General features: G+C 44.8%; 1 protein-coding gene across 3 annotated transcripts in view; it reads left to right on the forward strand.

Annotated features, from left to right (window-relative positions):
* SOBP (sine oculis binding protein homolog) overlaps positions 1-17,439 on the forward strand; it is a 158,304-nt gene that overhangs the window by 101,507 nt on the left and 39,358 nt on the right. The gene's annotated exons all lie outside the window — the stretch shown is intronic.

Genomic DNA, 17,439 nt, shown 5'->3' on the forward strand with positions numbered 1-17,439 from the left:
CCCTTCAGTGGAGCTGACAGATGGCTTTGTTCCTTTTCTCAAGCAAAATATTGAACCAGTTAAGTCAGACCCTAGATAAGCCAGGTTTAAAATAATAAGCACAACTTTTTCCTTCATTATCCATAAAATTGCTTCATGTTCTACCATGGATTGCACATCCACCAATATTTCTTTGGAAATTCATGAAGATACATTGGTAGAAGAGTGATGATTTCTTTCTTTTTCCCGCTAGAACATGCTTTAGGTTACTTTAGGATAAAGTATGTTTTTTATAAATCAGGAGGCTCTTATCCATCATCATCACCAACACCCACACCTGCTAGAGAATTTCCCAACCTACTGACGAGACAAGTACACATGCGTGCATTTCCTACACTTCAAGTTTCATAATCCACATCCAGGATATCCACTTGTCTAGGTAAAGTTACACCCTTAACTTCATTATGTGAATGCTCTGCTGTTTTATAGTGATCAGATCTCACTATGGTTTGGTTTCATTTTTATGGAAATTTTGAATCTGATTTTGATATGGCAGCAAGATCTGTTACACACTTATTTGTGTGAACAAGGAAGGGAAACCCATATAAACATTTTTAAGTGTCAAAGCCTAAGGTGGGAAGAGGGCAATATTTAAATATTGCTCGCTATGCTAGGATAAAGCCTTTATATGAAAAGTATCCAGATTATTACAATATGTAAAATACTGGGGGTCCTCCATTACATACCCATTTCAGTCAGTGGTGCTTTTAACTTCTAAATTGTCTGATAAATGTGTAAGGACTAAACATCATTTTTGGCTTAGAGAAATATTTAATATTTGCCAGATAGCTCGAATTTTGAAACTATGTAACATTGTTGCATATAGATGTATAAAATATAATATATGAAGGCAGATTTTTATGTCCTGTGTGGAAATGTGGATACATTTATGAAGGAAAATGAAAATAAACTAGAGCATTACAGAATTCTTATCAGCCTGTGGCATTTAACACATCTCATTTACGCAGTCTTTTTTCTATAATAATTTGATGTTTACATATGAATACATAAAAATAAATAAGATGGAAAAATAGAGTTGTAATGAAATATTTATTTTCATTTTTCCTTAGCATTTGATTTTTAGACAGTGTTCTGACTGTCATCCAATCAGCCAGGTTGGAAATTGAGCTACCAGTGGAGACAGCCGGTCCTAATAATTCACACGCAAAAGACCTTTTCTCAAGGGATATATTCCTCCTGGTTAATTTGGTCCAAATAGTTTCTTACATCTCTAATTTATTCTTTTGTATACACTGCATGAAGACAATGTCTATAGCGCAGTGCAATGTCTATAAAGATTTAAAACCTTTTTAAAAAATCTGGGCATTTAGTATCACAGACACACATGTGAAAAAGGGGATTGAGTATGAAAGTAGGAGGTTATGGTATGTGTGTGTGACCCAGATTTTGAAGACAGTTGTCTATCAGTTTCTCCAGTGCTGTGCTTAAAAGTCATGTGTTCCAGTGCAAACAACGTATAAAATGTGGATCCTTCTCATAAGGAGTTTATAAACAAACTGTCCTTCTATGAACAATGAACTCCCAGTGAATAGCAAAGTGCCAGATGGGTGGTATGCTGATTAGAGAACAGAAATACATATTAAAGTATTCTGTATGCAATAAGGAAGTGAAGGGATGGAAAGAGATGGTGGGATGGAGTCATCAAGAGTCGATGCTGAGAGGAGGCAGGGCCTGGGCTGGTCCTTGGAGGGTGGCTATGCAATGGAAGGGTATCCCAGAGAGAGAGAAGACTGTGTGGGGAATGATAATGAGGGCAGTGAGCAGCGAGCACTTGGCGGGGGCCAGCTGAGAGGCTGCTGGCCATCCCGGGTAAGAGAGGTACCTTGGTAGGTTGTGGTCAGATAATAAAAACAGTGAGAAACAGGCAGCTAATTTCACATTCGATGTTTTAGGATGTGGGGCTCTGTTGTAGGTACCTGAGCCAGGAAGTATTATTATGAAAGCAGTGCTTTCACAGGTTGGTGGATGGAAATGGGAGACTTCTAGAAGGAGGTTAGTACGGTCAAGGCACACAGTGATGAGGACAAAGGCTTCTCACAGCTGGAAAGGCAAGAGGCTGCAAATGGCTGTCCAAAAATATTGGTCACCAAGTTCTTATGACCATGCTAATATAAATAACGGGCAAAGATTTCATCTCAAGCCAATTTTCTTGTAAATTTAGATTTTGAATAACAGTCTTAATTAAGTAGCTAGTTGTGGTCAGTGGCAAAAACAAGATCAAAGTAGAAGCAAGACCCTGACATTTCAAATATTTGTGATCCAGGATGATTCAGGGATCAGTGTGATTGGAACTGTAAAAATACAGACTAGGGGGAAAAATGGCTCTTAAATTTGGATTATTTAAAGAAGGGTAGAACCTCCATTAATAAGAATGTAATAATTCCTTCCCTCTAAGAACAGCACAGAGCCAGTGTGGTGTCTGTGCCCTGGACTCACACTGACTTGGTCCACTTCCTGCCTATGTGGTTACTAGCTTAGTAGTCTTGGGAAAGTCACTTTCTGCATCTGTAAAACAGAAATAATAGCTGTTTAAGATTGAAGTAAAATCTAAATGAGATAATACATATAAAATGCCTGGCATATCATAAGCAGTCAATAAAAGGTAACTGATAAAGTTTAGGAATAAAATCCCTCTTCGGTACTCAACTTTTAAGAGAAGGAAGGAAATACCAATAAATAAAATCCACCTGACTCTTCAGAATCCTTTTATTTATTTATTTATTTGAATATAGTTGATGCCATGTTACGTTCGTTTCAGGTATACAACATAGTGTGGTTGGACAGCTCTGCATGTATGCTAAGCTCAACCACAGTGTGGAATCTCGCCCCCCCCCCCGCCTTTTTGTAATGAAGACAAAAATCTTACCATATGTAGCTTTTGATTGTATGGACTTAGCTTATTCTTCATACCTTGCACGTCCAGGATTCTAGAAGGAGAACTGGTGTTTACTCAGTAATGACCCTAAAAATTTTAAAGATCTTCATCAAATAAAAAACATTTTATTAAATATATTGAGTTTACTAAGATAGAACATTAAATGATTATCAAATGGCTTTGGGGGGAAAAGTCTCATACAAGAAGGGTATGCTATTTAATCCCTCAAATTAAAATTTTTATAATCCTGCATTCCTAGTTATTCTAATTATGTGACCATTTAAAACCACTTTTCTTTTGGAAATGAACACCATCATCCACTTCTTTGGGCATCTTCTTTGTTCATATGCTTATAAGTTTCAGAACATGTCAAATTAGGCACATAATTATTGATTTGATAAATCAGTTTTCCTTTGGTGTGATTTAGCTGTCTGGAATATATTTGGGACCTGCTGCAGTTGTAAAAACGAAAAAGGAAACAAAGTTCCAAAACAGTGTGAGCAAAACCTCATTTAGTGACCATGAGAAAGCTCGAGAGCACATTCCCTGGGTCAGAACTTCTCTTTGAAATAGTTGGGCTGCCCCCATACAGATTATCAAGGTCACGTTCAAGATTAAAATGAGCTGTGGGACAATAAATTGCCCGTTACAACAGAAAAACATGCAAACAAAAAAATGAGACGTAATGTCTTTCCTTATGCCCTGATTTTTTTTTTCTTTCTGAGCCTAATATACCTAGTTAGTCTAATTTAGTTTTAGCTTTAGTTACGCTTTCTAAAATTACAGTGTGTGTGAGGATGGGAATTTTTTTCTCCCAGCAGGAATGAGGGTATACATAAAATGCTTTTCTCCCTCCCGCTGGGAATGGTGAGTCACATATCTCCCTGCTCTCTCTCTGGGTCTAGTCAGTCTGCTGTGGGGATGCCTCTCACAGGGTCCATGATGGGGACGAGCAGCCTCGCAGCCTTGTATCTTGGAGTCTGGGTCTCAACATCGTTAAAGTGTTAGCCCCAGCAAACAATAAAAGTACAATCCTTTCTTTTTAAATTGTGAAACTAACCACACCAAGTTATATTTAGATTTGGAAGTACAAGTTTAAAAAAATGTGGTTGAATCTACTGTTTAAAAAAAAAAAAATGACCACAGTACGTGGGCTTACATTTTCAGTTTTCTACCTCAAGAAAGAATTGACAGGACTATTAAGGATGCTGATGGTTAGACCAGAAGCCTAGGAGTAGATAAAGTTCTGGAATCAATTCTCCTTCACTCTCAACAGCCATCATCACTATCTCTTTGGCTTATCCTGGCCAAGTGTTAACATGTCTAATGTTAACTGTTACCAAACTTTAAATAGAGAATTTTATGCAAGTGCCACACACTATCGTGCTCTCTTCTCTGCCCACATCATCGATTTCTTCCATCGTTCGTGTGGTCAGCAAGCTTTTACTGAGTGCCTACTATGTGCAGGGCACCAGATCAGCCCGGATGAGTACGAAATGGACTACTTTTAACAGAATTCCACCCCTCACTTTATAAGATCTTTCTACGTTTACTTTATATTATATATATTCTATATAGATAGATATTGATATAAAGTCATCTTTAAAAAGCTTTGAATAGGTGCTCAAGAAATACTTATTGTAGGAATGAATGAACAAACCATACCGATGTGGCTCCCAATTGGCACTTCTCCATAGCCAGCTCAGACGCCAAGGTCTCCCCTGTGTCTAGGGAGTTGTCAGGAATGTCTGGAATGCGGCATATTGGCTCACTTGAGTTCCTTTCTGACACATTTCTGAGTTGTCCAGTTGCCTGGGGGGAATGAACAGTGGCAGAAGGTGTGGAAGCCACTTACGGGCTCTGAGGACTATCTGTGGCCATTCCCTGAGCTGTGGCATACCTCAACCTCTCCCCCGACCCCAAAAGCTCAGGTCTGTTTCCCAAATGAGAGAATAGGGCCTGGAAAGAATTTTCTCCAAATCGCATTTAACCCCCTATAATTCATGTTTATGTTTGAATTTAACTACTAGAGAAGGTATCAAAAGTAGTACTCAAGGCATTAGAGTGAAAAACAGGCATTTTTTCCATTCCTTTTGAACTCTGTAAATGAAGATTTTAAATGAAAAAATGACTTCAGAAACACCGCTGCATGCCTAGGTTTAAGGGACACACTTATTCTGGTTAGTCTAGGACAGCCAGCAGAGCTTCCAGAATGCCTTCCCCCACCCCAACCTCCATTTCTTTCTCTTTTTCTCTCAGGTGATTTTTCACACAAAATGTCAATGGGTCCAAGATGTAGTTTTCTCTGGAACCCTCATTCTGCTGCATTGGCCCCACAGAATCATCATACTTCTTTTTGAAATAGAACTACGCAAAGTCTTAGATTTTATTATGGAATTTAATACCAATAATTACTTAAAATTTAATGAATTTCACTACTGACTTAATTGCTTTTGAGTAGTTCCACTTAACTTATTAAAGAGAAGCAAGGACATATTCATTTAATGAGCAGCAGAAGTCTTGCCCTCACATCTGCCTACATTCTCTTTTCAATTAATCAATTATAGTCCAATGGTGTGTAATTACACATTAAGAAAGTTATTGGATATCTCAGCATGCCTGTCCCGGGAGGCTCATGAATACACTAATATAACACACCTGTAATGACCTGCACTCAGATCTGCAAATTATACTCCTTTCTCTCTCTTTCTCTTTGCTAAATTAAGATGAGCGCAATTACCATTAACTTTTTGAGTCACATCTATTCAACGTGATACGGAGAGAGAAAGTGAAAGACTGAATGAGAAGTGACAATGGAAGAAAGAGACTTTATCTGCATTCTGAAATTAGTTTCCTGAGACCCGGTCCTTGCGAGCTATCGTGGCATTTCGGAGGGGTAGTGGTCATCCTTCTGGATTATACCAAATACTTGTGAAAAATCCAACCAGCTTTATTTGAACTCAAATAGTGACTTGCTTTTCACCTTCCTTCAATCTCCTGATGAGAGAAATAGGAAAACAGGAAAACCTTTTGAAATCACATTCAGGCAAATTTGCTATAGGCTTGTTTCAAATCAAACCAAAGTCTGGAACTGATCCCCGTGCAGGAGCGCTAAGCCTCTGCATAGCAACTAAGCTGCGTTAAAAGAAAAAAAGGAAAGAAAAGAAAGAAAGAAAAAAGACCCCATTAAAAATTCACCACAAACAAAGAGCAAATTTTACTACATTAATGGCCAAAAGGCTCTGGTTATGTGAAGAGTCTCTTCCAGTATGTCCTTCTGATTTATGCTAAATCAGTCAAACTCAACAAGAACTTCTTGATCCAAATTATACACTAAGAGGCATTCTAAATGCCTAAACTAACCAAGTGATTTTAAGCAAAATGCCCTGTTAAAATAAGCTTTTGATGTCTGCACAACTCCAGCTCAAGAAGCAATCTGTTGACATTTTCGGCAAATGCTATCTTCGTCTTGAGACAGAGACAGCAGTGGCTTCTTCAGAGGATTCTTCGGAGTGAAGGGCTTCCTCTCCCTCTCCCCTCTCCTCCCCCACGCAGAAACCCTGCTTCTCTTGTTCAGTCATTGAGGTGCTGACAAGGTCACGTCTACTGTGATTAATGGCTGTCCATCAGAATAGAAAGAAGGATACTTTGATACTCAGCTAGCAGATGCTCATGAACATGCAAATGATTGTGGCGAGCCTTCTCGGTAGGGAAGGATTTGCTTTGTTGATGTTTTTAACTCTACGGCCAATTTTGGGCATTTCGTGTGTGCTGTTTCCCCCGCTTACAGCCATTGGCCGAGCGCAGCCCACAGTCACTTGGGCAAAGCCTGCCTCTCTGTGTGCCTCCTGGGAATGCCCAGGACCCCGCCGGCCCCGATGGAGAACGTATGTTAGCGGCAGAGGCTCCCCGTGTACTTTCAGGGTGTGTCCCTTCCTGGCACTCCTGGCCTGTCGGGACAAATGTCTCTGCCCCAGGGGCTGTCTTCCTGTGTGGGCTCCGTTTGTGGCATCTCATGGGCCTCCGTGGAGTTGAATTGTAAATAGTGGCCACCACATAAAACATGCCATCTGTACCCCTGTGGGTAGTAGGACGGAACACAAAAAAGATTTATTCCAGGAATATGAACTGATGTTTATAGACATGCTGGGGCTGGCTTTTAAAACACAGTGGAAAACTGTCTCAAAAGCAATTTGAGTACCACGTAATAGAAGCCTGAAAAAAAATGCTTTGGGAGCATGAAGGAAACCTCTGTGCCCAGGGAGATGTCCCAAGCTGGTATGTCCACACCAGTCCCCTTCACCCAGAACTGTGAGATGCCGTGAGGTCTCATTGCAAGTTTCTGGGAAAGCGGGACCAAAAGGAAGAGGAGGCCTGCAGCTCTCATGGTTTGGAGGCCTCGAGTTCCCCCTCAACCCCTTTAATAATTTCTTGAAAACTGGAGGGTAAGGAGATAAGTTTTGGATTGAGCAAATTGAATTGCCACAGGAAAGCTTCCTTATTTGCTGGGCCGGGAATTCAGGAATGTATTTGGGGATGCCCTTTGTTGGAGGCATCATACACACAGGCAGACCCAGGCACCTCAGCCATCAGAGTGATGACCACATGTCCCAGGATTTGCACGACCTTCCCAATTTCACACTTCCTGTCTGTTTTCATAAATCGTTGGTCTACAAATGGGTCCAGGTGCTCAGAATTTGGAAATAGGGTCACTCGTTTTAAAACACCATGAATTATTGACCTATTTAATCCCCATTGTGTGACCTGGGTGTAGTTTTTGTTATCTGTAATACACATACGAAATGTAAAGTCATAAACAGGTTCACAAATAATCGAGCTGTCTAAGCAGAATTGACAGTTTCTGGTTTTCTGTAAGTAGCCCTTTGCCATTTGCTTGCTGATTTTGTTGTCTTTGAATGCTCGTTAGCAGATACAGCCGCCTCGGCCTGTGAACTGAGTCCTGTCCTACTGATTTTGGGTAGTTCCTGTTTGTGCATGCTGCAGTTATTGTCTTGTGATGTGTTCCTTTCCCTGCTCTGTTCTGGAGACCTGGCCACTCCGCTTATGAAGGGAGTGGCATCTCCAATTTCTAAACGCAACCCTGCATCTCCACCCGCACTCAAACCCAAACCCCTGTTGCTACCTATCTCCCCTCCCCACCTCCTGTCCTCCAGAATCCAGAAGGGTGGGGGCGGGGGATAGACTTGCTCTCTCTGCTTTCACCGAAGTGTGCCTAGGAGGGCGACACCTAGCGATGTGTGGTCTATTAACTTCCTCCAAGTTGGCCTTGAAGTTGGGTCCTGTGTCTGGACCCCAGTCTGCAAATTGTGCCAACATGTTGGGGCCCATGAGTTTGATGTTTTAGATTCTTGAACCAGACTCCAGTGTGTGTGTGTCTGTGTGTGTGTGAGTGTGTGTCCGCGTGGGCATGCATGGGTGAATACAGCAACTTTTACTGAAGGTTCAAGTTAGTAAAGGTCTTTTAAATCACAGTACTGTGAAAAGCTTAAATATAACATTCCAGGTCATAAAAGTTCGTAGGCCACCAGGAATCTCTCTCTGGCCACATTCCCGTGCAGATTCTAGTTATCTGTCAGCCTGCTCAGAGCCATCCTCCCCTTCTCCCACTTCCTTCTCTCACCTCTCTGCCGGCTCACGACCCCCTGCTCAGTTTCCCTCAGCTTTTTCTCCTAAACAGTCCAGCCATCCTCGAGGCAGGCGTTAGGCTCCCTGTATTCTCTGGGTACATTTCCTTTCAATCTCACACATTATATACTATAATAACTTTTTTGAAGTCCTGGTGGGAATTCAGCAAGTCAAAGGAGGGCTGATGCTTGCACTGGCGTGTTAAACACCAGGGAGCTGCAGAGCCTTGTGGGGCCAGCAGGGCTGCAGTGGGGACCCCAGAGGTGGTGAAGCGCAGGGGTCACTACCTCTCGCTCCGTGAGCTGCATTTCTCCTACCAGAGATTATCCTGCCGTAACTAAATCTCGAAGGCTTCTAATTAAAGCTGAGGAAAATATATAGAACAAAACCATAACTTAGCAAAATCAGTGCATTAACATTTCTCTCCAGTGGTCTGGGAGAAAACAAAACTGATCTGATCGCAATAGCTGATTTATTGGGTCCAGCTTATAGACAGTGTGTCCTCGGGAGAGGAGTTTGAGAACCACTAGCCCCAATCTCTGAAACTATTCCCGGAAGTGCAAAGCTTCAGCATCCTGGTATGCTTCCCAGACTGTCCCTGGTTCCAGAAGCAAACCCAAATTTTTCCTCAGACCATGTGCCCTGCTTGGGGTTCAGAAAATATGGTCCCCTTGACTTTGGGCTGACCCTCCGACCCCAACTTGCCCATGGCCCCTCACTACTCAAGATGCGGTCCACCCTCCAGCAGTGGGAACCCCACCTGGGCCCCTGGTAGGAATGCAGCCGTACTGAATTAAAACCTGCATTTTAAAAAGATCGCCAGGGGATTCATGTGCACACTGAAATCGGAGAAGCTCTGGCCTAGGGGATGATGAGAAATTTTTCATCCTGTAAATTTGGGTCTGCTTCAGCGGGCTCCTTATCATTCTAGGTTACATGCCTGTGACACACTCAGCACATGCATGCCCCAGGCTCCTCCCTGTGCCGCCAGAATCTCTTTCACAGCCATCGAGAAATGTACTGTGTCCAACAGGTAGAATTCTTACCCACAGCTAAGAGAGAATGTTGCTGGGAGCATCCCGAAGGAGCAGGCAGGGGGCAAGCGAAGGTGGGTGCACTGGGGGATGGGGGGCACAGCCACAGGTGAATGCAGCCCCTCGGGAAGCTCAGCCTGCTGCTTTGCCACCTCTGCATATTTGCAGTCTGTGTCATAGAGCTCCAATTTAGAAAGAAAATGTGAGGCAGGGGCACCTGGGTGGCACAGCGGTTAAGCGTCTGCCTTCGGCTCAGGGTGTGATCCCGGCATTATGGGATCGAGCCCCACATCAGGCTCTTCCGCTATGAGCCTGCTTCTTCTTCTCCCACTCCCCCTGCTTGTGTTCCCTCTCTCGCTGGCTGTCTCTATCTCTGTCAAATAAATAAATAAAATCTTTAAAAAAAAAAAAAAAAGAAAAGAAAATGTGAGGCAGCTACGGGGATACTCAATCCCAAATTGCCTCCAGTGCCTGGAACTTGGGCTTCATTGTTTAATCCCTAGAACAAAAAGAGAGGGCCCTCACCTCACAGCTTGCCTCAGGGGAGGTGGCGGAGGTGGCAGAGGTGGTGGGGTGGTGGGGTGGGGTCCACAAGCTGGGTCAGGTAAAGGATGCGGGCTGGCCTGTGCACCAGGATCCACCTCCCCTTGCCTTCTGCCTACAGGACCAGGAGAGGCTGGACTGGGCTGGCCTCTCTTTGCTCAGGGAGATGACCATGTACTATGGGAAGCGTAGGCAGGGCAATCCTAGCGCCATGACTTCAAAGTAGCTTCCTACAGTGATGCCCAGCTTGGGGCTTATCACCACCCTCATCCCTCCCACCCCTCCCACCATGTGCATTGAACAGGTGAGGGAGCTTAACACATGGCAGATGGGGAGGCCTTGGGTTTCTCATAGTCTGGGGACAGTGCCTGTTGTCTACACCGAGCAAGGAGACTGGGGAGAAGTCCCTGTATATGTCAAGGGATTGGGGCCAGCGAGCATTTGACCTTAAGTCCAGTCCCAGGCTGGGCTCTGGATGATGCTATTGGTCCGGCTACTGTACAATCTCCAGGATACCTGGTTTCAGATGTTCTGCCAGTTGTCACTGTAAATCATCAAGACGACTTGGGGCTCCAGCTGTACTTCCCAGTCTGTCTTATACTCCCTACACATGGCAGAATAAATATTGGTCAGATCAAGTGTCCTGATATTTTTCAGGCAATTGGTGACAATTTATTGCACAATAGGAAATGGACAGTTCATTTAAAAGATCATGTCTGTGGCCACCTGGAATTTCTGGGACAGACCCAATGTAAACTATGCTGGCCGATTATCATTATACTCCCAAGGAGCACTGATGTACCTCCAGCTGGACCCTCATGTTCCGCCGCTCATGTCCAATACTGGCATTATTGCAGAAAGACAGTAAGGTAATGAATGTAATTTCTTTCCATCTCAGAGTTTCTCTCCTAATTTTCTTAAGCCTTTGATGTCTGGTTGCTATTGTAGCAGCATGTGCTAGCACTTGACAAACTGAACAAACAATAGGAAAAAGCAAGTAAATACTGAAGAATTCGGGAAGAGCCGATCAGGTGTCGTTCAAGCCCTTCGCGTGCATGTGGGCAGTAGGTGGCCGGAGGTGGGGTTTTCTTGATTACCTATATGTAGTACCGTCAACATAATCGTTTTCTGGGTATACATTGTTTTTAGTCCAAATGATAGAATTAACCATATCGCATTTCATGGGGATCTATAGGGAGCTTTGGCCTCTGATCAGGTATAAGAGACCCTGTGTCAGTCCAGGGTCCTGATGGCTGCTGGAGCTTTGGACCTCTTCATATAGGGCCAGCTCCAGAGAGAGGTAGGTTGGTTTATAGTCATGAATATGCTGTGGCTTGAGGGGCTTCCCACGTAGAAAGGATAGGCCACCTCCTCACTTGAAATTTCACCATTAGGTGTTATTTTCTTTGGGTTTTAATGTTATCTGAGGTAAAAGCCTTGGACCAACATTTTGGGTTTTGTTTGCTGGGGATCTTGGCCCTGAAAGGATATAACCACTGTGCAGACAGACTGGTGAAGACAAGGTGGCACAAATGTCTTGCACCCTACACATCATAGTTCTATTCAGGCAAGGGGCTTGTTTCTCCCTTGACCGCCCGGTAGGGGAGCAAAATGCTGTCAGTGATTTGATTAGAAGTTTTGTGTTGTTACCTCCCTTCACCTCAGAGGTTCCTAAGTGGTGAACTGTGGACTAGGGTATGATGAGTGAGGACGTTATAAAGATACTTTATGTGGCAGCATAAGGTCCCAGAGTCCTTTCTTAGGAAGGATGATCTTTTCTTTCTGAGACTATATCCTTTCTAGCTGTGTGGTATTAAAATGTCCTTTTTCCTTTCTTTTTTTTTATAAATGAAATGGCAGTGACAATAAATAGTAATTTTTAAAAAGTCGTTAGGCAAAAATAATTCAGGGGACTGACATAGGGTGGCAAGCCTAAAATCTGTTTTTGAGCTTTTACTGACTAAAATTCAAAGCCGGGAGAACACTGACTAGGACCTGGTGACCTCACTGTAGGCAAGATCATCTTTTTTAAATGAAAGCTTTATTATTTTTCCAAGGGTTCTCCATTAGATACTATGTGCACGGTCTTCAGGAGATAAGAAATAGACGCTGCCCTCGAAGAGCTGAGAATCTCGAACAGACAGGACAGAACTCAAGTGACATCAGAAATTACAGTGAGCTTTGGGGCGCCTGGGTGGCTCAGTCATTAGGCGTCTGCCTTCGGCTCAGGGCGTGATCCCGGCGTTCTGGGATCGAGCCCCACATCAGGCCTCTCCGCTGGGAGCCTGCTTCTTCCTCTCCCACTCCCCCTGCTTGTGTTCCCTCTCTCGCTGGCTGTCTCTGTCAAATAAATAAATAAATAAATAAATAAATAAATAAATAAAAGAAATTACAGTGAGCTTTGAGCAAGGGAGAAAGTGGCAAAGACGGGTCCCAGAGAAGAACAAATCACACCTGACTGGGGAGAGGGAATTGGGTGGGTCTTTGAGATTTGACATCAGAAAGCTCTTTAGGCAGACAGAGAAACAAGGGGCATCCATCACCTTTGATCTGGTCTTCATCTCCCTTTCCAAAGAGAAACCTAGGGAGTATGCTCAGACGCGGTCCTTCCCCCACCCCCCCCCACCCCCAGCGATTCAGTTTCATGCAAAGTGAAGGCTGACTGTGTCACTGAGACCTGTGATTGCAGCAGGCTATTGATTACACATCCACCAGTAAAAAGCAAGCAAACAAACAACCACCACAATAAAAACACCACACGAGATGTTCTAAGGTTTTCTTCCACGACATCATGGATCACGTCCGCACCCGCTGGGGTGCTCCACCCCACGCTCACGGTCACCACACCAGAGATGAGCGCCTAGGTGGTTAAGGGCCACTGGATTTTACAGTAATAGCTCTTATAGATAAGGAAAGCCCCAAGATGTAGACTGTTAGGCTGCACATCCTCTTGCTCAGCGCATTCATTGGCGTCTATGACGGGCAGAGAGAAATTACAGAACGACCGTGGAGCCCAACGCGGAGACTCTGTCAAAGACCCACCTGTAGTATGGAATTTGTATTTAACGCGAAGGTAGTTGATATATTCCCCAGGACCTCTGTGCTTGATCCTGAGGAGTTTTCAGGTTGGAGTAGTGCATGGCGTTCGCGACCCTGGTGCCACCTGGCTCCATTAAGCATTAAGAATCACAGGTAGAAGGAGGAGGACATGGGTTCTTGGAAGGCCTGGTGGGGAAGGCTTACAGCTCCCACATCATCACCATTCCTAGAGAGGACTAAACTGGGAGGGAAGCACTAAATCCGACTGGCCAGTCGGGTCATGATCCTAAAATGCTGCCCAGTGTTCCAGGTCTCGATCATCTGGTGCTCTTTGAGCCATCCCTGACCAAGGGCTTCTAGTTCTATGAGGACCCCACCATAGACACACATCTCCAGTTTCCATAAGCCAAGCTGGGGCTCACAGAGGCTCACTTCAGAGGAATTCATTGACGGACATCTCTTCTTAGTCACATCTCCTCTCCTGTTGGAGTTCACCTGTACTGCCACATAGGCTGTGAGCTCTGGGGAAAACCGAGAAAGCACTCAATACTCCAGCAAACCTCTGTCAAGCACCTACTACATGTCAGGCACTTAGCCAAAGCTGGGAGCAGAAGGAGAAAGAGACAGAGGCTTCCCTTCCCACAAAAGGGGAAAAGCTGCCTGGGGCCCTTTGGAGCATGACAGCTGGGCCAAGACAGCAGAGCTGGCCCATCTTCCTTTCTGGGGGGGAAGGAGCCATAACACTCCTCCGGACCGTCTCTTGTCAGACGTTTCGAAACCAGAATCCTCGCTAGCTCCTGAAGAAGAGGGTGCATCAGAGGCGACTGGCCCGAAGAGGCAGCAAGGGAGTGAGGAAGCGTGGCCTGGGGAGAAGGACACAGCCTATCTGAGCAGCCAGGAGCCCCAGGAGCCAACCCGTGGCCTTTGCTCAGGAAGCTCCGACAGGTGCCACATGGCTGCCCACAAGTGCTCAGGGAGGTTCCCCTTGCTGCAGATAACCTGAATCAGAAGCCCTGAGAGTGGGGCCAGTGAGAAGGCTCCTTCAGTGATTGCAGGCGTTCAAGTCCTGTTCCAGACAAGATCTTCCAGCTGCTTCTGAGAACACCTAAAGCACCTATGCCATTTGTTCCAACCCTTCCCCCTTCCTCCCTCTCTCTTTCCCTCTCTGCCCCCCACCCCCCCTCACTCGCTTGCTCACTTGCTCACACCATGGGCAGAAGAAAAAAGAGTAATAAAGGCAATTGAATACTTGCCTTAAGAAGAGCTGAACATGTGCTCAGAATACATCGTTAACGCGGTCACCCCGTGCTAGGTGTGCATTTCATACCTGGAAAACAAAATTATTCCAGCCCAGGAGGGAGCAGGCTATCTGCTTGGCTGCAGTTGCGGCTACCAAGTGTGTCCCAAACACAGAAGCCTTGCCCTCAGGTTTCGCTTCTCAGCCTGCCCAGCTAATCCCATGGGGCTCGTCTTTCACTTCTGGTCAAATGATTCTGCCCCTTGTAGCTGCCCCAGTTCCCTCTTCGCTAAAGACTTAGGAGGCAGGGGCCTGTGATAATAACTGAGAACTGATGAGATGCCTTTGTGGGACTGTCTGAGCCCAGTGTGTTTATTATTGTCCAGAACGCCGTTCTCCCAGGAAGGGGAGAGAGCCCAGGTCCCTGGTGGAGCCAAAGAACCGTAATCTTCGGGAAAGAAAGAAAAGGGCCAGCAAAAAGCAACAAAAACTTCCTGCAGATGTGGAGTTTGAAGGAATCCAGAGAAAGCAGGCTTATTTTAGCAGGAGTAAGAGAGCAAACTGTGATCGGCGCCACGGACTGCTGTCACTACCATTTGGCTATAAGCAACATTTTCATATTTAAACATGACAGCCCTGCAAATTGAAAGGAACCAACATTCTATCTGCTTGCTGAGTAAAAGCTGTCAGCTTCTCTCAGCCCAGTGGGGGGACCCGCTCCTTGTGCGGTCTAGCCTGGCCAGGCATCAGGTTCACCCGTGTCGCCGTGGATATTCACATGTCCACCACCGATGGCAGGCCACTCCACGGCAGTGACGGGGATGCTGTTCTTTCCGGGTGAAAAAGCCGTGCAGTGTACCTCTGTAGGGAAAAGGTCCAGCACACTTCGCTCAATTAAGCATGCCTGTGTGGAAATACAATACTCAAATGAGCAGGAATAAAAATATATTAAATTTGGAGAAGTTAAGTAATACCATCGGGAAAACCAGTGAACTCAAGGTGAACCCAAAAATGTCAAAAAAGAGAATCCCAGAAATGCGAGCTCTTCAGCAATTTACTAGACCCCAAATGAGACATATGCATTACATCCTCCGAGCCCCATATGAATATCTTGCCCAGATCAATATCACAGAGCCTGGCACTCAAGTTCTTTTGAAACTTTAAGCAGCAAGCACTTTCCTAAGTCCTTTCTGAAAACACTTCACTGTTAATTTGGCGAGTTCGGATTGCAGGGTGGGGCAAGGTTCCCAAGGACAAGGCCCAGAAGATAAACTTCTTCACTCACCCACTGCCCTTTCTGACTTGCACCTGCGTCTACCCCACTGAAGTCGGTGACAATTATTGGCATTCCTGCTGGTCAGTGGTGGCTCAAAACTGAGTGAGAGGAAAAAGAGAACCACAGGGCAGAACTGACAGCCTCAAGTTGGCCTGGATGCGGCTGGTTTTATGATTTCCAGGCTGTGTTGACATTGCTATGCATGCACAGAAGTTTGAGTTTTCCTAGACAATCCACAAAGCAAAGCAGGATGATAGGAGAGTCTGAAGAGTTTGCTTTGCCTCTCTGGGATTGGAGTAGTGTTTCAAAATGTGGTCCCCAGAACAGCAACATCAGCATCCCCGAGGAACTCGTTAGCAATGCCGATTCCCGGACCCCGTCCCAGACCTACTGAAGCAGAAACTCTGGGGGTGCACCCCCGGGAATTTGGGGGGGTTAAAATTTTTTTCTATATTGTGGTAAAGTGTATGTAATATAACATTGGCCATTTTAACCATTTTAGGTGTATGATTCCATGTTGCTTTCAATGTCGTACAACCATTATCACTATCTGTTGCCAAAAGTTTTTCATCACCCCAAACAGAAACTTTATCATCGTTAAGCCATAACCCCTCACCCTCCTCTTCCCCAGCCCCTGAGAGCGTCTAATCTACTTTCTGTCATGATGGGTTTGCCCATTCTAGATATTTCATACGAGAGAAATCATACACTATGTGGCCTTTTGTGTCTGGCTTCTCTCACTCCACGTGATGTTTCTGGGGTTCATCCATGTTGTAGCATGTATCAGTCCTTCGTTCCTTTTTATGACCGAATAATTTTTCATTGTATGTATATGCCACGTTTTATTTATCCACTCATCTGTTGATGGATCTTGGGTTGTTTCTACCCTTTGGCTATTGTGAATAATGCTGCAACGAACATTGGTGTACAAATATCTGGAATCTGTGTTATAATAAGCCCTCCAGGTGATTCTGATGAATACTCAAGTTGGAGAAGCCCTGGCCCAGAGCCCCAGAGCTGTCTGCATGCAGGAGCTCGGGACGTTCGGGCAGGGGGTGGGGGGTGCCCTACCTCAACCGTCATCCATCCCATGCTGTTTCTGCTGCGGAGATCAGTATTTAGAGCTTCTCAAGTGTCCTTCTAAGACTGACCCCAGAAGAAAAATACCTGTCCGGGTTATGAATTCTCTTTGACTTTGCTGCAAGGGTGATACCTCAAAATATTTCAGAGGGATGGCAGAAAAACATTTATTAAAAATGCATAACCATTAGGTCGTTGTTGATTGGAGTTTCACGCAGGTATCTTAAGTCACTCCTTAGCCGCCTCAATAGTAGCGATAACAAGGACCCACTCTACTCCTGTCTGTAGAAATCAGGTCTTTTTTCCTGACAGTTGTAGAGGTAGTAAGTGGGAAGAAGAGAGAGAAGAATGTGTACACTCCAAGTTCACAGATACTTGGCTAATGTTTGATGACTGTTGTCTTAAGAATTTACAGGCCCGGGGCGCCTGGGTGGCTCAGTCAGTTAAGTGTCTGCCTTCAGCTCAGGTCATGATCCCAGGGTCCTGGGATCCAGCCCCACATTGGGCTCCTTTCTCAGTGGGGAGTCTGCTTCTCCTTCTCCCTCTGCCTGCCACTTCCCTTGCTTGTGCTTGCTCTCTCTCTCTTTGTCAAATAAATAAATAAAATCTTAAAAAAAAAAATTCACAGGCCCCAATACCTTATTCCTAG

Source organism: Ursus americanus, chromosome 11 (assembly GCF_024610735.1).
Source record: "Ursus americanus isolate L20-20 chromosome 11, mUrsAme1.1.p, whole genome shotgun sequence".
NCBI lineage: Eukaryota > Metazoa > Chordata > Mammalia > Carnivora > Ursidae > Ursus > Ursus americanus.